The sequence below is a fragment of the Dipteris shenzhenensis genome, chromosome 17, assembly GCF_047967505.1.
Source record: "Dipteris shenzhenensis isolate YYH24624 ecotype China chromosome 17, Dip_SZ_1.0, whole genome shotgun sequence".
Classification (NCBI taxonomy): Eukaryota; Viridiplantae; Streptophyta; class Polypodiopsida; order Gleicheniales; family Dipteridaceae; genus Dipteris; species Dipteris shenzhenensis.
In genome coordinates this window covers 3,404,671-3,427,249 of record NC_141612.1, presented here as the reverse complement: position 1 = coordinate 3,427,249, position 22,579 = coordinate 3,404,671, and the positions used below count along the sequence as shown (strand labels likewise).

Here is a 22,579-nt window from a genome sequence, read left to right as displayed (position 1 = left end):
TACTTCCTCTAGTTCCGATTCCGACATTGAATGTCAGTGACAGGCTTCAAGATTGGCACCTTCAGTCTTCAAGTCCAAGCATATCCTCTAGGCCTTTGCAGTTATTGACTTCTATACAGGCTTATCGATTGATATTACCTCCTCCTTGGATTGCCCATCATGCTAATTCTCTATGGCATCTGAACAAATCATTAGCCTGGTGGAAAGGAAGATTGCAATTGATATGGAAGTTGAAAATGCCATTGAAGCAACGACTATTTCTATGGAGATGTATTGTTGGTATTCTTCCAGTGGGAGTGAAATTGGCTAAACGACGGATAGCTTCACCTCTTTGTCCAAGATGTCACCTTACATCGGAGAGTATTCCGCATTTATTGTGGTTTTGTTCATATTCCAGAGACCTTCTAGACAGAATCTCCTATTTTTTATCTCTCAGATTTCCAGCACACAGGTTCTACAGGTTTTTCTGGATGTATGGCAAACTATCAGCTTCTTTGTCACAGTATTCTCTCTTCTTCCACTGGATCAGATACTGGGCCTTATGGACCCTCTGGCTGCAGCGCAATCAAGCATTTCTGAATTCTCCCCTTCAGCATCCTTATGAGTTCTTCAGAGCCTCATTACGGCAGTCTTTATATGATGCCTTACATGAGGAAGATTTGGATGTTTCTTGTATTCAACTTTTCTTTTACTGCTTCTGATGGATAGGGCTTTAGCTCTCTTTTGAGCACTGCCTGGATGTAAATGAATGTTTCATAATATAAGTATCTTGGTTTCACCCAAAAAAAAAAAAGTGTGTGTGTTTTTGAGTTCTTTCATTAGGCTCTCCTTTGGAGTCTAATGTCATGTACATTGATTTCATGCTAATTTTATAGTTACTGGTTTCACAAAAAAAAAAAAGTGTGTATCCACTCAGTTTAGTTGTCATCTTGGTTACCCTTTGGGGTGGGAACTCACTCGCCGACAACAAACTGATTGGGTTTTGGCTAAGCTTTGAAAAAAGCTTGAGTATTGGAAATTGGCAACCTGGCCTTTGCACGTTCGTCTTCGAATAGTGCAGTCCATCCTTGTGGCATATATTCAATTTTACTTGCCATTGATCATGTTCACTAAGGCAAATCTTACATCTTTCATGTTTGTCTTTATGGAAATCTTCTAGCGATCCAAACATGGCATAAAAAGTCTCAGGCTGCTTTCGATGCATCACATTTGTTCTCCCAATCACGGATATTCACGTGCATACTCTTGCCCACAGGGGAAAAATGTTGCTGCAATTTCTGCAAGGTGATCAACCTTGGGCTCTTATGATTAGGACTCTGTTCACTCATATCAATATTTCTGCGTTTGGTCATTGGCAACTCGATCAATGGGATTTCTTTTTTGGCTACACTGATGGCAGTTTGCCTCGCTGCCCTTTTGTCTCCCGCTTGCTTCTTAACTGGAAGCATGTTCTTTCTCATCTGGAATGAAATGGACGGCAATCTTTGCTTGGGAATTCTTTGAGAGCTGAAAGCATTCACTGGTCCAAAGTCTTTCAGCCTCCCTTGGCTTTACAGAAACCTTGACGTTCCTACTTTGTCTCGTTTAAAGACATCAACTCGGTTGATGATGTTATAGATGATGCTGGTACTGTGCTCCCCTTTTCTCTAACAGCCACTACATATGGATTGGGCTCTCATTATCGTCCTTTGTGGCGACAAATTACTTCTATGCTTTCGGCTTTTGTTCCGATTCCTCCTTTGGAACTCCAGGACCGGCTGGAAGATTGGACTTTGACTTCTCCAGGGTCCTCTTCTCGTCCTTTGAGGCTATCTCAGATTACTGTACCTGCATTGTATAAAATCCTTTTGCCTCAACCTTGGGTTTAAGAGAGAGGTGATTTTGTTTGGCCAATGCATCGCCCAGCCAAGTGGTGGAGGAAAAGATTACAGCAACTTTGGGCCTACAAAGTACCGCTTCGGCAACAGGTTTTCTTTTGGCGAGTTCTTTTGGGAGTGTTTCCATCTGGACAGCTATTAGCTTATCGACACATTGCTCCTACACTTTGCCACAGATGTTCTGCTTCTTCGGAGACTGTGCCTCACTTGTTTTGGCATTGTCCGTGCTCTCATGAGTTCTTTTATCTGCTTCGACCGCACCTGGGAGTGAGATTCCCATCTGTTCTGTTTGAGAAGTTCTTCTGGCTATTTGAGTTTCATCCATCCAAACCGGAGTTTCATCTTTTCTTCATTTGGGTTCGCTACTGGGCACTATGGACTTTATGGACATATAGGAATTGTAAAGTTTTTGGTGATCCTACTTTCTCTCTGTTTGGCTTTTTTAGGCGTTCTCTGCAGCAATCCTTCTTTGATTGCTTGCAGAGCCGCTGCATAGATCATGAGGTCTTTTTGGCATATACTGAAATTTTCAGTTGATGTAATTGTAGCACCTTGTTTTGAGATTGCTACTCATATAATATAATCAATCAAAGATTTTACCCAAAAAAAAAGAGTGAGTGAGTGTCTGTGTGTGTGTGTGTGTGTGTGCCGTAGGGAGAGTCTGAAATATTCATAAGATTGCAAGAACAGATTCCCAAAATATCGCATGTTGTGATCCTGCCAGATGGTCCAAAAAGCCCAATATCTGACCCAATCTATCTATGATGCTTGCCATCAAGGAGATCTTCCTCAGTCATGCCTGGAAATAGTTTTTCTTTGCTTTTGATTTCCTGTTGAGGCTCTCTGCTTTTTTGAGACCCTCATGTAAATTTTGCTGATAATATGATCATGGATTTACCAAAAAAAAAAAAAAAAAAAGTGTGTGTGTGTGTGTGTGTGTGTGTGAGAGAGTGATTTCACCCAAAAAAGTGTGTGTGTGTGTGTGTGTGTGTGTGAGAGAGAGAGAGAGAGAGAGAGAGATCTTCAGATTCTAAGAGGGAGCGATAGAGCAAGGAGGGAGAGCAAGGGTGACGGCACTGAGAAAAGCGATCGTGTCGAGGGATGGTATGAGAGAGGGTGACGGGCGTGAAGAAGAGAGAAAGGGTGATGGGCATGAGAGGAGCAAAGAAGGGGTGACAGGCGTGACCAGAGCAGAGAAGATGGTGGCAGGCATGAGCAGAGAAGAGCAGAACGATGTTGACGGGTGTGGAGCAGAGTGTGAGCGATGGAGCAGAACGTGAGCGTGGAGCAAAACGTGAGCAAAGCAAGAGAGGGAAAGTGTGTGTGTGTGTATATTTAACCTATCAAACATCTATCCAACTATACTACTAGACCAGTTTTCAATGTCATAGTAAACCAATTGCAAACATCTACTATTTCCCTTTTCAAACACCTAGTAAGAGTAGTCCATTAATAACCAACCTCTCAATACCGCATAGGTGAGAATAATCCATATCATACCATTCCTCTTAACAAGGTGTCAAAGTGAGTCAATTATTACATTCACATTTATATCAGTACATTGCATAAAGTACAACGATATTGATGATTAGTCCCCAATAGAGAGTTCAATCTTATTCCGTTGTAGAGTGCTTCTCAAAGTTGTTACGCTCAAGTTGAGGTAACATGACCTCGGAAGGGTCGGTCGACATTTTCCTATAAAGGATCAATGTTTGTATTATATTTATTGGGCTTTATGTAAATGATCAAAAAGGAATTAAAGTCAAGGTCCTTGGTGAGGGTGATATGGCATTAGACTAGGTGGATCTAAGGCTAAAGGGTCTAAATGCATTAAATGTGCCAAGGAGCAAATGATTCAATGATATCCCAAGAGAGGGGTAAATGATGCATTTAGGAGGTACCGTAGAATGAAGACATGTGGCATACTAGATCCATCTAGGGAATTGGGGCTCGTTAGGATTTGGCAAGCAAGAGCTTTCACGTAACGTAATCATCTTGAGAGCTTGCTACCATCGAGGTTGGCTGGGAGGATAATTTGTGTGCCTATGCCCGTGATTAATGTGAAAATTTAGGCGTTAACAGTTTTGGACGTATCATTTGGTATCAGAGCTACAGGCGATCGGGAACACGGGGATCGAGAGAGGCCCTGGACTGGTTGGGCCCAGGATTGGACTCTAGTCGATGGGATCGTTGCTTGGTTTCTTATTCGTTTGTAGAAATGGACGGCAAATATCAACTCTTCGAAAGCCTTCAGGATTGCATCAAGCTGTAGGAGTTTGGAGCGATGCTTTGCTCAGAGTATGATTTAGGCGTTGTCTTGGGCTTTGGTATTCAGCAGGCAAAGCGTAGCGGAACATTGGGCTATTGATTTGAATCTTCGTTAAGCCTTAGCATGCTACCACCGGGAAGCCAATAAAGAAGCGGGGCGCTTATCTTACGGGATCAGAGAAAAGGCTAAGAGTGGTGCACACGCTGGTTTACAGGTTATTACCTTTAGGACTAGCTGACCGTAATATTTTGGTATCTTTCGTTGTTGAATGAAGATGTGGAAGACGAGATTACGAGAGCCTGTGAGCATGGGCTAGTTTTATAATTATTGTGATTCCGTTCGTCAACCTGTAGCTAGCTTAGGGCCATGGAACTGATCTAGATATCCACGACGAACCACTTAAAAGAAGTCTGGCTTTTGATATCTGCGTTACGCGGAGGTCCTTCAATGTTATCGATGCTGGGTGGAAAAAAAAACGTAGTACTGTGGATTTTGCAAGTCATGGATTCGGTAGCCAGTAGAGTTACGTACGTTGCTAACATCAAAGGTTGGAGTGTAACAGAGGTTGTTGGTAAATTGCTTGGGGCTAAGGTTAGAATGGCACCCGGTGGATTTTAAGGTGATGTTTACTGTTTACGACATGGTTATTTTGCAATGATGTAGCGTCCAGATTAGATGCTCACAGAGATTTGGTGAAGAAGAAGAAGAGAGCCACATCATCCATTCAGATCAGATTATAAATGCATATTTGGAGTGGCTTACAGGGACTAGTTGATCTCTTCATGCAGCAGAAATATGACCAAGGAGCTCTCTATGCCTTCTAAGTTTGTTGGAGTATACGCTCATTTATTTGCCTTGGCGTTTGAGTTATTTCTGATTGCAGCCCTAGTATAGGGAAAAGATATTCGGTTTGGTTCTCAATTACTTTCAGTTGATGGTTATGCCTGGTTGGACACCTTTTGGGATTAGGAGATTGAAAAGCCGTTTCTAAATACAGTTTTAGGCAGTGTTTTATTTGGTTTTTTTTTTTTTAAATAACACCTATCGACCTAAATGGAAGTAGAAGAAGAAGCTTCTAGGGTGGATCCCGTAGAGTCGGGAGTCAAACCGACCCCGCAGGTGTCGTGCTCAGCAGGCCATACACTATCTGGCAGAATTGCAATGTTAGAAGATGCCTTGCAACAGATTTTAGCGCAACAATTACAAGCAAATGTACGGCAATCCGAGCTCAGGAAAATGGTTCATAGTATGTCTGCTAGACCATCTCGAGAAGAGAAAGGTAAATCTCGAATGGAGCCTGAAACCAGTGTTCATACGGTCGAGCCTAGGAGGGCTAAGGTGCCTAATATTGCCAATTATAGGCCAGAAAAGTATTCTGGTCGGATGTCTGACCGTAGTTCCGATATCATAGAAACCTGGTTACACAAATGGGACGAGGCCTTCGCCATTTGTGAAATCAAGAATGATATGAAGAAAATCCACGAGGCCACCCATATGTTTAATGAGGCAGCGGATAGGTGGTGGATAAAACAACAGAAAGATGGATTGGCATCCACTACTTGGGAGGGGTTTAAAAAAAAAATTTGAAAACACTTCTTACCCCCCGACAAAGCATCCTAAGCTTGGGATCAGTATCGAAACCTTCGTCAGAGAAATTTATCAGTGGCAGAATACACTGATAAGTTCAAAGAAAGTGTAATGAAAGTTTATGAACCTCTACCTCAATCAATCCAGGTAAAAGATTCTATCTTTGGATTGAATGATCGGATCAAGATGGAAGTTTGGGCTAAGTATGCGAACACGCTAGATGAAGCAATTGCCATAGCCCTGAACTATGAGGATGCAAAAGGGAACAGACCAAGTGGGTTTGTGCAAGTTGGAATTCGGTATGTGTACCCGAAGAAAACTGGGTTTAAGAAGAAGTGGATTAGCAAAGGGAGTGCCTCACAGCCTAGTGGTCAAGCCAAGCAGGCGAAACCGGTTGAGACTCCTAAATCAAGTACCACCATTGGAATGAAAAGAAAAGTAACACCAATGGCAGCCCGGGCTTGGTCGAAGTCTTCTTTGAACCCAGAGCAAAGAGAAAAAGCGAGGAGAGAAGGCTTGTGTTTTGGATGCCTTCAGCCTCATCAGTGGAAAGATTGTCCACGAAACAAGGATCGTTGGATGGCTGAGATGGTAATCTCAGAATGCGACGTGGAAATGGAGGGAAGTCCCAGAGCAAAACAAATGCAGATTTAGCTAGTGGGATCTTCTCAAAGGTCAGTACCTGTTTTGTTATGTGTGTCTGTTGCTAAGTTAGTAACTAGTGCACCTGATAATGTCCTGTCAAAGCCCGCAACAACGGGGTATACAGCCTTTAATGATACGGAGTTAATTAAGATGAAAGGGCAAGTAGCTAATCATGATGTCATTGTGTTGTTTGACTCAGCGTCAATGCACAATGTAATTAACTCCAAGCTTGTAAAGAGGCTGAAACTAAAGACTAGCCCATCTGACTATGCATATACAGTCGGAATGGCAGATGGAAGTTCAACTGAAGTATGGGACCAAAGGGTTACCCAGTTGGAACTTCGAATTCAGGACAAGTGGTTGCCATTGTTAGAATTTGCCTACAATGATAGAAAGCATTCCTCTACAGGGTTCAGTCCGTTTGAGCTGAACTATGGTTATAGACCAGCGAATCCAACTATAGTTGGAGTACCTCAGAAAGTGCCTAGTGCCGCGAACTTTGTGGTTCAAACGCGGGAGATGCTAGCACTTGCGAGAGCTAACATCCGCCAAGCTATGGATAGAGCTAAGGCGTATGCGGATGAAAACAGATCCATTAGAGAATTTAAGGGGAAAAAGTTTTTCTCAGAGTTCCTTCGCACTCTAAGTCTTTGACTGCAGGAGAGTGTGCTAAGTTATCACCTCGATATTGTGGGCCGTGGTTTATTCTAAAAAGAATAGACAAGGTAGCCTATAAATTAGAATTGCCACAAGGTTGTAAGGTGCACCCAGTGTTTCATGTTTCTCGTTTAAAGAAATTTTTGCATACAGATGACTCACTAATCGAGGGTGTTGTTTTGTTTCAGGAGATAGAGGATAATGCAAGACGCAAACCAACAGGAATCCTGGACCGAGAAACAATGCAAGTACGTAATCGAAAATTACCCACGGTGTTGGTTGCATGGCATGGTCTACCTCTATCAGAAGCTACCTGGGAATCCGTATACCAGTTACAGAGAGTGTTCCCAAACTTTATCATCGAGGACGTTGATGCCTGAAGAGGGAAGGAATGTTACGCTTAAGTTGAGGTAACATGACCTCGGAAGGGTCGGTCGACATTTTCCTTTAAAGGATCAATGTTTGTATTATATTTGTTGGGCTTTACGTAAATGATCAGAAAGGAATTAAAGTCAAGATCCTTGGTGAGGGTGATATGGCACTAGACTAGGTGGATCTAAGGCTAAAGGGTCTAAATGCATTAAATGTGCCAAGGAGTAAATGCAAGTCATGCAAAAGCTTCCTTTACCACATTAACTCCATAGTGGCTGAATTTGCAGCTTTGTACTCTGCTTCACTGGAGGAAAGAGAGACTCGCTCTTGCTTCTTACTGAGCCATGAGATATAGGCTGAACCCAATGAGAAGCAATAGCCAGTATTGGACCGTCTGTTGTCAATGTCCCTTGACCAATCTGAGTCGATGAAATCACTCAGCACTAGATCACAATCTGAAGCATAATGCAAGCCAAGAGAGAGAGTGCCATGGACATATATGAGAACCGTCTTTGCTGCATTCCAATGTGTGATTGTGAAACAATGCATGAACTGGCTCAAAAGCCCTGTGGCGTAGGCAATATTAGGCCTTGTGGAGCATAGATATATCAAACTACCAACCAACTGCCTGTACAAAGTGCCATCAAACTTAGATATCCCAAGAGAGGAGTAAATGATGCATTTAGGAGGTACCTTAGAATGAAGACGTGGCATACTAGATCCATCTAGGGAATTAGGGCTCGTTGGGATTTGGCAAGCAGGAGCTTTCACGTAACGTAATCATCTTGAGAGCTTGCTACCATCGAGGTTAGCTGGGAGTTTAATCTGTGTGCCTATGCGCGTGATTGATGTGAAAATTTCGGCGTTAACAATTTTGGACGTATCAAAAGTTGCCAACACCATGCCTTCATGCCTTAGATTTTCTAATGCAAACCTGATGGAGAGGACTGCAGGCTTCAATGCCGGCACACAATTGTTATCCGTGTCACTCGATCTAGATTAGCATAATCAAATCCTGGCATATTACTATTCAATAGTAATCAGAGGTAAGCAATTAAAGATATGAAGAAATGTATATAAAATGTTAGTGAAATCCAAGTAATAAGTGGGAATCTCAAATAAACCATAAATATGGGAGTTCCAACCAAGTCCAAGGGAATTTCCAAGGTCGAAAAATCCAGATATAACCTCCGTATACTTACTTTTTCTTGATTTCTTGTTGGCATTTTCTAATTAACAGTATCATAATTAAATTTATGCATACATCAAAATTATAACAATGGGAAGTACCATGGAAATGAGGTGTTATAAAATCCCATTTATCAATATTTAGGCTTAATGCCTCCTTAACCTTGGGACTTGTCCCTCAACAAAGAAAATGAAATAAATTCCAAAGGTACTTTTGCAAAATGCAATCCTACCAAAGTCACCCAAATCCTAAACCTAACAAAGTCATCAATCTCTACAATAAAGGAAATGTCATCTTTATACTCTTCTTTTTAGGCAATGGACTTCATGTCTAAAGTACAGGAATCCCTAGTAGAAGGGTGCCTTAGTGCAAGTGTATGATTCCCAAGTAACAAATTGTAGTAAGATAGTGTTTAAGAGTGAAATTTCCCTCTTAGCATAATAAACTTGCCCCACTTGCATATACTTATCAGTTTAGGAAAGGGAATCGGCTAGGAAACCATATAAGGAGAATCCACTGGTAGGGGACCTTCAATGAGACCTTTACACCCTCTTCCATAATCATGCTCAAAGGCTCCGGTAAAGGCATGAAGCCAAGAGGTAAGATGCATGAGTAGTTAAAGGTCAGGGAGATCATAATTACGTTCCCAAAAACATTTCACAAAGTCATATTCTAGTCATATAGTATATATCATAGTAATCTTTATGTATCGAAAAACACACTCTCTCTAGTACCATTAGCTAAAGTTATATGAGTCTATATTGATAGAACTTAAACTTAAAAGATCTTCAATAATTCTCACAAGTCATAATCAAATAGATAATTCCTTAAACATCAGATTGTGTAGAAAATTTCAAAATATAGATGCCATCTATGCCAAAATAAGACAACCTAGTAAAACTCCAATGGTAATCTCCTCTTCAACTCAGGGTTAAAGAAATGTTATAACAAATATATGGTGATATGAGGAGATTATAGTTTATTATACATGGTCGGGTTGGATTTCTCTTATGTCCTTACAATAGATAATATTCCATTAAAGATTTCTCTTATTTCTCTTATTCCTTAGAATTCCCCATGTTATCCCACTTGGGAATCCAATCAATAGTAAATAACAACACAATCAAAGAATGTCTATATTATTTCGGGAGCCAAGGTCTTGTTTTGAACCTTGTCTTCTTCATTAATACTTCCATAACATAATTCCACCCGGTGCCCTGAAATTCTACAGTCAATCTCTATATGGCTGACCCATGGGACCTTCAAGCTTATGCTCTACGTATCCTCTATGGTTAATACTCATTCTACCACCTTTTTTCAGTATTGGCAGCATTACCAATCAGTTTGGAGCCCAGCGATCCAGTGGAACATACTAAATCAGATATCAACGTCTTCCTATATCACCAGTGGGGCTGCTCAACGTTCAAATACAGGTGGACTAGAACTGAGTATAGCACGCAAGCTTGTCATAAGCTAGCAGCTCCAGACGTAATATACACTGCATATATGTAGACTATTGGCTAGGAACATGTATAGTCCAATGCTTTTCTGCCCGTAGCAACCACAAAGCTATGGCAGACTGCAGTGTTAAATGTAGCAAGTCGTCAAGTCTGAGTTCTAGCCAGAAAATCCATTGTACTGTGAGATATGGGACCCCTGGCTGCTGAATGAGCAGTCAACCATGGCCAAACTAATCTCCACGCTCATGCGTGTCTCTAGTACAGATGTAGAGCGCCTCAAAGCCTCATCTGTCATAGGCCAAGCTAATCGGCAGATTTCCTTGCTAATCGGATAATACGCTATATGTAAAAGGATGTTAAAAACAACACTGTGCTAATACTCTAACAACTTTCAACTCTCACGCCATACTGCAAGCTTTATGTAGAGTTTAATAGCTACACACAAGTGAAGGATAAGGAAGCCACAAATCCTTGCTAGCCAACACAGTCATCGCAAGTCCTTACACCCGATTCTTGTAATGTTCAGCTCTTGTCTCCTCCCCTGAGATCCTACTGAGCACAGACTGCGGCAACGATTGCATGTCTCACGATATCTATTCTGTGGAAGGTAAGTAGAAGTAGAATACCCACGAAGAGGTCCCATATTTTTACGTAGAGTACGCAGGTAGAGAAGGATGTTTTTTGCAAAGCAAATGGGTATATAAGGCAGCGACTACCCTAGACGAGCCACCGAGTATGGAGCTGTAGAAGCTCATGATTAGTTCGAACGTGAGTTCCAGCTACTAATCATCCACAGATCAAATAAGGCCTCAGTAGTCCTTGTGAAAAAGTGGAGCATGAAGTTACGGGAGTTAACTAGCAAGGTGTTGGGGGCAGGGCTAGGACACTCCTTCATCTACTCTCTATGTGGTGTCAGAATGCATTATGCATTATGGACTGCCTTCCATTACTCCCTTCGCTATCCAAATCCTCCTCCAAATCACATGTACAATGTGGCCTAGGGTCTTCAAAGCAGGCCTCCATCATCTTCCATTGATGGATACAATTCGTAATGGACAATGTGGTCCCTATAGTGGAGAGCTTTATTGGGTGTTCTTCCTCATGGACAGCTCTTGGCACGACGACATATTGCTTCTTCTATTTGTCACAGATGTCTGGCTCCGAGAGAGACTGTGCCTCATCTCTTTTGGCATTGTCCTTCCTCTCATGCTTTCTTGGAATTCCTTGGGCAACTTTTGAGAGCCCGGTTTCCTCAGATTGCTTTTGGCAAGTTTTTCTGGCTTTTTGTTGTACATCCACCCAGACGAGTTTGATTTCTTTTTTGTTTGGGTTCGGTACTGGGCACTCTGGACTCTATGGAAGGATCGCAATCATAGGGTCTTTGGTGACCCTATTTTTTCTACTTTCTCTTTCTTCAGACACTCTTTGCAGCAATCGCTTTTTGATTGCTTGCAATCTCATGTCTTTAATCATGATGTATATTTGTCCTACATGATGTATTAAAGCTCTCCCTTTCTGGGATATCTTCTTTGTAATATAATGACTCAAAGATTCCACACAGAAAAAGAGTGTGTGTGTATGTGTGTGTGTGTGTGTGTATGTGGGTGGGGGTGTGTGTGTGTGTGTAATATGGCATATGTGCAATTTTATTTGCCTCTTCTTCCTTGGTCTTTCAAGCATTTGGCCTCTTATATGTCCCAAGCTATGGAGATATTTTGGAAAAGTAAATCTCTTAAAAAAGCTTTGCGACTACTACCTATGCTGTCTATTTGTTCACCCAAGACTCATGGGGGGCTGAATATTCTCAATCTCCAGGTTCATATGTTGGCAAGAAAGAGCACTATGATTGCTGATTTTTTTCAGCAAAATCAACCATGGGCTATTATGTTAGCAGCTATGTGTGGAAACATGGCTTCCCATGCATATGGGCATTGGATTACAGATCACTGGGAAGCAGTTTTATCTAATTTTCAGGGGAAAATTCCTGGTTGCCCTGTTTCTACTGCTTTTCTTCATGATTGGAAGAGAATTCTTTCATATGCAAAATGGACAGGTGCTTCCTCTCATCATGGCAATTCTTTTCGATTGGAAAGCATCCATTGGAGCAAGGTGTTTGCATCGCCTCTCGCTTTACAGGCACCTATCAAAGCATATAATCTCATGAAATTGGGCATAAGATTTGTTAGTGATGTTGTGGATCAACAAGGCTATACACTTTCATTTCCACAAGCTTGCAGGACATTCTCCTTGGGTCTGCATCATAGATCCATTTGGAGAACACTTTCAATTATGATGCAGCCATTTGTTCCGGTTCCTCCACTGTTTGCACAGGACAGATTAATGGACTGGAATTTGACTTCCATACCTCCTGCTACACATACACTTTCGATACACAATCTGACTTCCTCGAAGGTTTACAGATTTCTTCTTCCACAGCCATGGATTGACAAGCATGCCAACACTCTTTGGAATTTGGATAGGCCTTTATCTTGGTGGCAATCCCGTCTCATGAAAATCTGGAAAACCAAATTGCCATTGAAACAGAGGCTTTTCTTTTGGAGATGTATAGTGGGAGCCTTTTCCATTGGGGTGAAATTGGCAGCTCGCCGCATTGCTTCTCCTTTCTGCCCCCGTTGCTCTCATCCTCGCGAGACAGTTCCTCACTTATTATGGTTTTGTCCGCACTCTCGCACATTGATCACTCATGTTTCTCATTTACTGCGGCTTCGGTTCCCTTCTATCAGATTTGGGAAACTTTTCTGGATGTTTGGATGCTGCTCATCTCAGATGTCTCCATTACTCCTTTTCTTTCATTGGACTCGCTTTTGGGTATTATGGACCATCTGGACACAGAGACTGCATTCCAGGATGGGTCAACAGTTTCCTCAGGCATATATTTTCTTCAGAATGTCCCTTAAGCAGTCTTTACATGACAGTCTTGCTGCAAGGGATTTGGATGCTACTTGCCTTGAAGTGTTCTCTACTTGTTTTTGAGTTCTTCTATCGGGCTCTCTTTCGGAGTTTTTTGCTAGTGTGTGGGAGACTTCCCATATTGTAAATTTATGAGCATATAAATACAATGGATTTTACCAAAAAAAGTGTGTGTGTGTAAGTGATGGAAGAAAATTGCTGATTTGTTACATCCTCTTCTACCTGTTCCTCCTGTGGCTGGCACAGACAAGCTTATGGATTGGCAATTGCAACCCTCTGCTACATGCTCTCATCTTGTTCCTCCGCCTGCCTTGACCTCCATCAAAGTCTACAGGCTTCTTCAGCCTGCTCCATGGATTCAGCAATATGCTAATACTCTGTGGCATATCAGGAAGCCCCTCTCTTGGTGGAGGAAGAATCTCCGGATATTATGGAAGTGTAAAATGCCTTTGAAACAATGACTTTTTCTTTGGAGATGCATGACCGGCACATTGTCAGTGGGAATGACACTTGCCAAACGTCACATTGCACCATCCACATGTTTACGATGTCAGGCTCCTTCAGAGACTGTCCCTCATTTGCTTTGGCACTGCCCGTGTTCTAGGAATCTCCTTGGGAGAATATCAGATCATCTTCGGCTCCGTTTCCCGAGTCACAGATTTGGGAAACAATTTTGGTTATTTGGCAGATTTATGAGGTCTCTGTCTCAATACTCACTATTTCTCTCATGGGTGAGATATTGGGCTCTTTAGACAATCTGGAGTGAGCATAATTTGGCATACTTGGGTCGGCAGATTCACAAGTCATATGAATCTTTCCGAGCCTCATTGCGGGAATCCTTATATGATGCCTACCATGAGGGTGATATACATGCTTCTTGCATAGAGCTTTTCTTTTTATGTTTCTGATCTTTGGGATACTCTCCATTTTGGAGACTTCTCATCTTGTAAATTTATGAGAATATAAATACACTGCCCTGGATTTTACTTAAAAAAAAGTGTGTGTGTGTAAGTGTGTGGGAAAATATGTGTGTGTGTGTGTGTGTGTGTGTGTGTGTGTGTGTGTGTGTGAGAGAGAGAGAGTGTGGTGTGTGTTTGGAGGAGGTGTGTGTGAGAGAGAGATTCCGTGCTAGACCTCGTGCTCCCATGCTACAGCTGCTTGTTTCTCCCTCAGTTTGACACCCTCGAGGTTCCTTTTGACGTCCATTTTCTGTCCTGTACGCTCTGTCAGAAAATCCAAAAAAAAAAATTTGTTTTCGTACTGCCAAAAATCCATACGATTTCATCCGTACATTCAGAAAAATCCTACAGTCCGTACAGTTTTGTCCGTACAGTTGCGGAAGTCTGTATAGTTTGCTTGCCAGGAAAAGAAATTTTTTTTCTGAAAATCCGTACGATTTTGTTTGTACAGTCAGAAAATTCCATACAATTTGTCCATACAATCCGTACAGTCAAGGAAGTCCGTACAGTTTGCCTGTCAAAAAAAAAAAAGTATTGTCCAAAATCTGTACAATTTCGTCCGTACAGCCAGGAAAACACCGTACAATTTTGTACCTGCTGTGCTTTCCTTCTTGTAAAGCGTTGCTGCTTCCAAAGTTTTTTCCTTAACTCGAATGGCGGATTATTCCTATGAGAAAACTCTTCACAAAGACAAGTCGGTTTCCAACAAGAAACAAAAACAGGTGATGGATTCATATGATTCCCTTCATGACTGTGCTAAGGCTCAGCTTGTTTATGAGGTTATGCATAAGGGTTTGAAGACACCCGTAAACATTGGAAAGATCCACTTCCCACAACTGGCATTATGGTGGAAGTGGATGGTGGAAGTGGATGATATATTTGATCCAGTTAAGGAGTATGCAAAGCATGCCATTATAATTTTCTTCCCAGGACGGATGCCTGCTGCTGCAGATGTTGGGAATTGGTTGACTCGAACCCTGGGTGGTTCTTATGTCAAAAAAGTTCATTATGCAGCGAGGGGCTTTTTTGAGATCATCATGGCTGATGAGGAGCACCGTCAGGTTTTGCTGGAGCACTCTCCTCTTTTCTATGGCCAGCAGATGGTCCATGTTCTGCCTTGGTCTCCCACCCGGGATTACCAAGCATTGATTCGGCATCGTTGCCCTGTTTGGGTAGAAGTTGTGGATTTTCCTCAATGCTTGTCTTCTCTTCTACCTAAAATTGCAGCTTCGCTCGGTAAGGTGGTATGTCCACCACGACCCAATGGAAATTCGAATCGCTTCTGCATTTTGTGGGATAGAGATCATCCCACTTTAGCTTCATATTCGGTCACTCTGAATAATGTTTCCATGGGGAGTGCCTTTTACAAGCTCAAGTGGGGGCTGTTTGCAGGTGCTTGCTTTGAATGCAAGCAATTTGGGCACATGGCTTCACAATGCCCTTCCCGAGCTTCACGGATGCCAGTGCAAGCTGAAATGGTTCAGCCTTTGAATAAGAATGCAAATGCCTCTTTTGTGGTAAAAAACAAAGGGGTCAAACAGTTTTTCTCTATTCAAGACAAAGGCAAAGCCCCGGCTGTCTCACATGGTAATGCTTCTTTTCCTGTGCCTTTGTCCTCTCCACCTCAGGGGAAGGGGGAAAATTTTTTGACTGATGGATGGCAAACTCCTCGCAAAGTGATCTCCCCCAGGCGACCTTTGCATTCTCGGACTTGGAGTGGTGCATCCTCTCATGGGAAAACACCTGCTGAAAACTCCGGTGTTGGCTTGACCTGGGCTGCTGTGACTGCAAATCGGACCTTGTTTCCTGAAGAAGAAGTTGCTGCACTTTTGTCCTCTCCTCAGGCTGATGCTTCATCCCAGGGCAGGGGCCCGGACATTGAGGTGGAAATGCAGACGTAGATAGCCCGTTAGTTGTTGTACATACCTGTCCCATAACTGTAAATATGCTTGATCATCGGAAGTGTGTTACTCTCAATGTACAGGGAATGTGTGATGGTCGCAAATGGAAACTGGTCTGGATGTATATCAGGCAATTGCAGCCTGATATAATTGCTTTGCAAGAGCATAATCAGCATATGTATGCTGGTCAAATAGGCCATTTTGCTGGTTATGATATCTTCTATGCTGGAGAGCACTCCTTTTCTGGTGTGGCTTTTTTGGTAAAGCACGACCTTCAACCTGTTGTGGCTCTCAATGATCGCCATGGTAGATGGATTATTGTTCAATGCCTTATTCAAGGGGAAATTTTTGAATTTGCATCGGTTTATGCCCCACAGTCTTCTCGTGATACAGCTTTGATCTGGGCTGCCATGCATACTTATCCATGGCGACAACATGCCTTCATTTGTGGTGACTTTAATAATGCCCCTCAATCGGGTGACAACACCTCAGGCCACACTCATATGTTGGCTTCTGAAACACAGGCATGGTCTGATTTTTTGCTTCACTTGCGCCTGGTTGATCTCTGGAAGGAATTACAGCCCATGCTTCCGGGTTATACCTTTCAGCATAATGCTCAATCCTCTTATCGGGCACGCTTGGACAGATGGTATCAGATTGATCCACAGCATTGTGATGCCTTTACTTGTCAAATTTGGGTTGATCATGCTTTCACACATTTGGATCATGCTCCTCTTTGGTTGAGGCTTTCCTTACATGAATTTCCCACTGATAGATTGCCTTGCCGAAGGCTTTTGCTGATTAATAATAGTTATCTGGAGCATGTTGACTTTAAAGCCTTGGTCTATGATGCTATTCAGCCTCTCTCTCGTCAGATACACATTGGTTTGGATTATGCCTGGCAGGCTTTTGTTGCTCGGATCCAAGCAGTTATTCGAGATTATGGCAAATCCTATATGCAAGCCACAAGGGAGACTGTAGCACATGCCAAATTTACATGTCAGAGTTTGACTGAGCTTGCTCATCTTCGCCCTTTGTCTTCAGAGGAAAGCATGCTCTTATGTCAGGCTCAATTCTCTCTTCAATCTAATGATCACAGAAAGCTTGCTAAATGGGAAACTCGATCCAGACAACGGGCATTTTTGGATAAAGGCTGCTCTTCCAAGCAATTTTTTAAGAGTTTACACTACAAAAGACAGGCTGCCAATATCTGTTGGATCTGGATGCCTGATGGTTCTTGGTCAACATCTCGTTCAGAGCTTGCTGATTTATGTGTGCAGCACTTCTCCACTCATTTTGGGCATCTGGATACTCTTTCTCCTCGGGTCGTGTCTGCACGTCGGCTTCTTTTGCAGCATGTTCATCCAATTCTGTCTGATGCTCAGGCTTTGGAGCTTGAACATCCCTTCACTGAAAGGGAATTGTCTGATGCACTGAGATCCCGTGGCAGATGGAAATCTCTAGGATGGGATAGTCTCACTGTTGAATTTTTTCTTGCATTCTGGGATCTTCTTAAATTCACCTTGCTGCAAATGGTAAATACAGCATGGCAAAATCAGCACATGCCTTTGTCATGGAAAAAGGGTCTTCTCAAGCTGATTCCAAAAAAGCAGCTATGTGATTCACTGGGTGATTGGAGGCCAATCACACTCATGCCAGTCATTTACAAGATCATTGCCAAAATGGTGGTTGATCAGATTAAAGGTTATTTGCATGATGGGTTGCATCCCTCCCAATATGGCTTTGTTCCACGTCGCCATATCACAGATAACATTGCCAATGCTTATATTGGGATTGAATATGCCAAATACACGCAACAGGATGTTCTACTCTTGTAGGTAGATATTGCAAAAGCCTTTGACACAGTTCAATGGGATTTCATCTCGCAAACTATGCGAGCTTTGGGGTTTGGACAAAAAATGCAGCAGGTTACTTACTGGCTTTACAGAGATAGCAATGCGGCTTGCATTATCTCTGGGGCTATCTCTGATGAGTGGACTCTTCGTTGTTCGGTCCGCCAGGGATGCCCTCTCAGTGCTTTACTATATGCCATTGCTACTCATCCTATGCTGCAATATATTGATCATCTTGTGGCTACAGGATCACTTCATGGCTTGGAATTGGATGCTAATCGCAGCATGGTTGCTCAAGCTTATGCTGATGATTCTTTCTTTACCCCGAAGAATACGCCCCATGATCTTGGTGCCTTGATGCAGGCCCTCTCTATTTATGGTTTGGCAGCTGGTCTTCATGTTAATTTTCAGAAGTCTAAGCTGCCCCCTTTGCATTCCAAAGACTGGCATAGTCTATTATGGCCCAGGGATATCATTCCACCCACTCACTTTGTTCGTCATCTTGGTTACCCTTTGGGGTGGGAACTCACTCGCCGACAACAAACTGATTGGGTTTTGGCTAAGCTTCAGAAAAAGCTTGAGTATTGGAAACTGGCAACCTGGCCTTTGCACGTTCGTCTTCGAATAGTGCAGTCCATCCTTGTGGCATATATTCAATATTAATTGCCATTGATCATGTTCACTAAGGCAGATCTTACATCTTTCATGTCTGTCTTTATGGAACTCTTCTGGCGATCCAAACATGGCAGAAAAAGTCTCAGGCTGCTTTCGATGCATCACATTTGTTCTCCCAAGATGCATGGTGGATTGAACATCACGGATATTGATGTGCATATTCTTGCCCACAGGGGGAAAATGTTGCTGCAATTTCTGCAAGGTGATCAACCTTGGGCTCTTATGATTAGTATTTCTGCGTTTGGTCATTGGCAACTCGATCACTGGGACTCGATCACTGGGATTTCTTTTTTGGCTGCACTGATGGCACTTTGCCTGGATGCCCTTTTGTCTCCCGCTTGCTTCTTGACTGGAAGCATGTTCTTTCTCATCTGGAATGGAATGGACGGCAATCTTTGCTTGGGAATTCTTTGAGAGCTGAAAGCATTCACTAGTCGAAAGTCTTTCAGCCTCCCTTGGCTTTACAGGAACCTCGACGTTCCTACTTTGTCTCGCTTAAAGGCGTCACCTCGGTTGATGATGTTAGAGATGATGTTGGTATTGTGCTCCCCTTTTTTCTAGCAGCCACTACATATGGATTGGGCTCTCATTATCGTCCTTTGTGGCGACAAATTACTTCTATGCTTTCGCCCTTTGTTCCGATTCCTCCTTTGGAACTCCAGGACCGCCGACTAGAAGATTGGACTTTGACTTCTCCAGGGTCCTCTTCTCGTCCTTTGAGGCTATCTCAGATTACTATACCTGCATTGTATAAAATCCTTTTGCCTCAACCTTGGGTTTCAGAGAGAGGTGATTCTGTCATCGCCCAGCCAAGTGGTGGAGGAAAAGATTACAGCAACTTTGGGCCTATAAAGTACCGCTTCAGCAACAGGTTTTCTTTTGGCGAGTTCTTTTGGGAGTGTTTCCATCTGGACAGCTATTAGCTCATCGACACATTGCTCCTGCACTGTCATAGGTGTTCTGCTTCCTCGGAGATTGTGTCTCACTTGTTTTGGCATTGTCCGTGCTCTCGTGAGTTTTTTAATCTGCTTCGACAGCACCTGCGAGCGAGATTCCCATTTGTTCCGTTTGGGAAGTTCTTCTGGCTATTTGGGTTTCATCCATCCAGACCGGAGTTTCATCTTTTCTTCGTTTGGGTTCGCTACTGGGCACTATGGACTTTATGGGCATATAGGAATTGTAAAGTCTTTGGTGATCCTACTTTCTCTCTGTTTGGTTTTTTTAGGCGTTCTCTGCAGCAATCTTTTTTTGATTGCTTGCAAACCCGCTGCATAGATCATGAGGTCTTTTTGGCATATACTGAAATTTTCAGTTGATGTAATTGTAGAACCTTTCTTTGAGGTTACTACTCATATAATATAATCAATCAATGATTTCACCCAAATAAAGTGTGTGTAAGTGTGTGGTGAGGCGATGGAGAGCTCTGGAGCCCCCGCAGCCTTGGTCGACCCTCCATCTCCCACTGTTCCCTCCCTAGTTTTGCCCGTACAGCCCCCGTCTTCCACCTTGCAGTCTTCATCGCCATCTGTGCAGCTTCCGTCAACTGTACAAAATTTCGTACAACCCGTACAGCCCCCCCGACCCCTGCAGTTCTCTGTACAGCCTTTGGTTAAGCCTTTCGTACAACCCTCCGTACAAGTACACGTGTTGCAGACGCCCATACCTATTTCATCCGTACCTAATCCACCTGCTCCATTCGTACCTGCAAAATCCGTACAGGTTTCCCCGTCCATACAGCCCGTACAATTTGTACGGCCATCCGTGCAGTCTGTACGATCGTCCGTACAGTCTGTACGGTTGTCTGTACAAGCTCCCGAAACATCTTTTTTTTTTCTGCTTCCTCTGTTCCTCTTGCTCGAGTTTTCATTTGACGGAAGCGCGGTGCTTTACCTTCTTCATCCTCTTTCAAATCGGAAAAGCTTGATCTCGCAGATAGCCCTTCTTCTTCCATGCAGCTGGATCTTCTGCGTCGGTTATGCTCGGCCTCTGTCACAGATGTTCCTTCATCGGGTTCCCCGTTTGTTTGTTTATTGGATTCTGCCCTTCTTGTTTCAGGTCTTCGACAGGCTCAACAGTTTGGAGTTTGTCTCTACTTTATGGACAGGGTTCTTTCTACCGCTCATCTTCGTCGTTGGGCTGAAGCCGCAATGGGTCCGGATTGTATTTCCTCCTTTGTATTTCTGGGCAAAGGATTTTATTATGCCCACGTTTCTTCGACTGATGTGGTGGAGCGGCTAGTCAATCGTGCTGGTGTTCCTGGGGCTGGCTTCTTCGCTTATGTGATGCCCTGGGTCCACTTTTCGATCCTTCTGCTACCCTTCTGACTCACTGTCTGGTCTGGATTACTGTCAAAGCGCTGCCTGTACCTCTTCTTCAGCATCTTCCTACTCTTGCAGCGCTTTTGGGAAGGCCTCTTCATGTTCCGCGACAGGAGTTCTTGCAAGCTTCCCGTGATGGTCGCCTTTGCGTTTTGTGGGATATGATGCAGCCCGTGCCATCTACTTTGGATCTTGATTTGGGATTTGCCCATCCAATGCACATCAGGCTGCATTTTGCATCTTTTCCCACTGCATGTTATCAGTGCCAACAGGTTGGTCATTTTGCACGTGATTGCTCTTCTACATCCAGGCTCACTCCTCCTGCTCCTTCTTCAGCTGTCAAGGTTACTCTCCCTTCTCCTCCGGTTTCTGCTATGGCTTCTTTGGAGAAGCCTTCTACTGCTTTGAAGCATTACTAAAGGAAGGTAGATAAATCACAGGCCAATCTTCCTCTTGCTGAAGAAGCTTAGGATTGCACCCCTATTGAGCACCATCAGTCTCCTTTTTCTCAGGATATGGATGTGCCCCTTGCAGAGGGAATTTTACAGGATGATCTGCATGCTCTCTCTCAGGATGCTGCCCCTGCTCTTTCTCAGCTTGATCCTCAGAGTGAAGTTGAAATGCTGAGTCCTGCTTTATCAGATGCAGCTCTTTCGTCGGAGGATACGGATGTTGATTTAGCCCCTTTGCCTTTGACGCCTGTGCCAAAGTCTTCTTCTGTTCGGGATGCAGAAGTACCTTTTTTACTGGAATCTTTTCATCCCATGTTACAACAGGTTTTTGACCCTGTGATTTAGAAATTTCGGGTACCAGCCTATATCAAGAAGAATCACAAGGACAAAAAACAGCTTGTTTTTATTGATGGTGTGGTTTCATCACTGCATCAGTTTTTACATAACAACAATTTGAAACTGGAGGATGCTGTGTTTGATCCTCCTCCAGCTTGATATGTAACTTTTTACTTTGGCTGCCTCATGACTTTTGCTCTAAGGTTTTACTTGTAAATTTTTTCCTTGTACTTATTGGTGGGTTTTTACCTCTTTTGAGGTTTCCCACACAGAAATATAAGATTCACTATTTAAAAAAAAAGAGTGTGTGTGTGTAAGAGAGAGAGAGAGAGTGTGTGTGTGTGTGTGTGTGAGAGAGAGAGAGATATGGATGTGCCCCTTGCAAAGGAGATTTTACAGGATGATCCGCATGCTATCTCTCAAGTTGCTATCCCGACTGAAGCTGACATGATGAGTCTTGAATTATCTAATGCAGCTCTTTCGTCACATGCTCCTTCTTCAAATAGTACAGATATTGATCCAGGTCCTATCTCTGTGAAGACTGTGCCAGAGTCTCTTCCTGTTCAGGATGCAGATGTTTATTTTTCTCTGGAGTCTTTTCGTCATATGTTGCAACAGGTTTTTGACCCTGTGATTCAAAAATTTCGGCTTCCAGCTTATATTAACAAGAATCACAAGGGCAAAAACAGGTGGTTTTTATCAATGGTGTAGTTCCTTCATTGCATCAATTTTTACAAAGCAACAATCTGAAACTGGAGGATGTTGTGTTTGATCCTCCTCCACTTTGATCTTGTAACTTTTTACTTGGTTGCCTCATGACTTTTGCTCTAAGGCTTTACTTGTAAATTTTTTCTTTGTACTTATTGGTGGGTTTTTACCTCTTTTTGGGGTTTCCCACACAGAAATAAAAGATTTCACTAAATTTTTAAAAAGTGTGTGTGTTTGTGTGTGTGTGTGTGTGTGTGTGTGTGTGTGAGAGAGAGAGAGAGAGAGAGAGAGAGAGTGAGTGCTTCACTGTGAGAGTGTGAAAGTGAAAGTAATGAGTGTGAGTGATTGTGAGTGGGAGAGTACCGGCAGCGAGGAAGTAGTGGAAGAAAG

The 22,579-nt window shown here is 42.9% G+C and overlaps 1 protein-coding gene across 1 annotated transcript in view; it reads right to left on the bottom strand.

Moving 5' to 3' along the window:
* LOC147891533 (protein ZINC INDUCED FACILITATOR-LIKE 1-like) overlaps nt 1-22,579 on the bottom strand; it is a 227,507-nt gene that overhangs the window by 17,321 nt on the left and 187,607 nt on the right. The gene's annotated exons all lie outside the window — the stretch shown is intronic.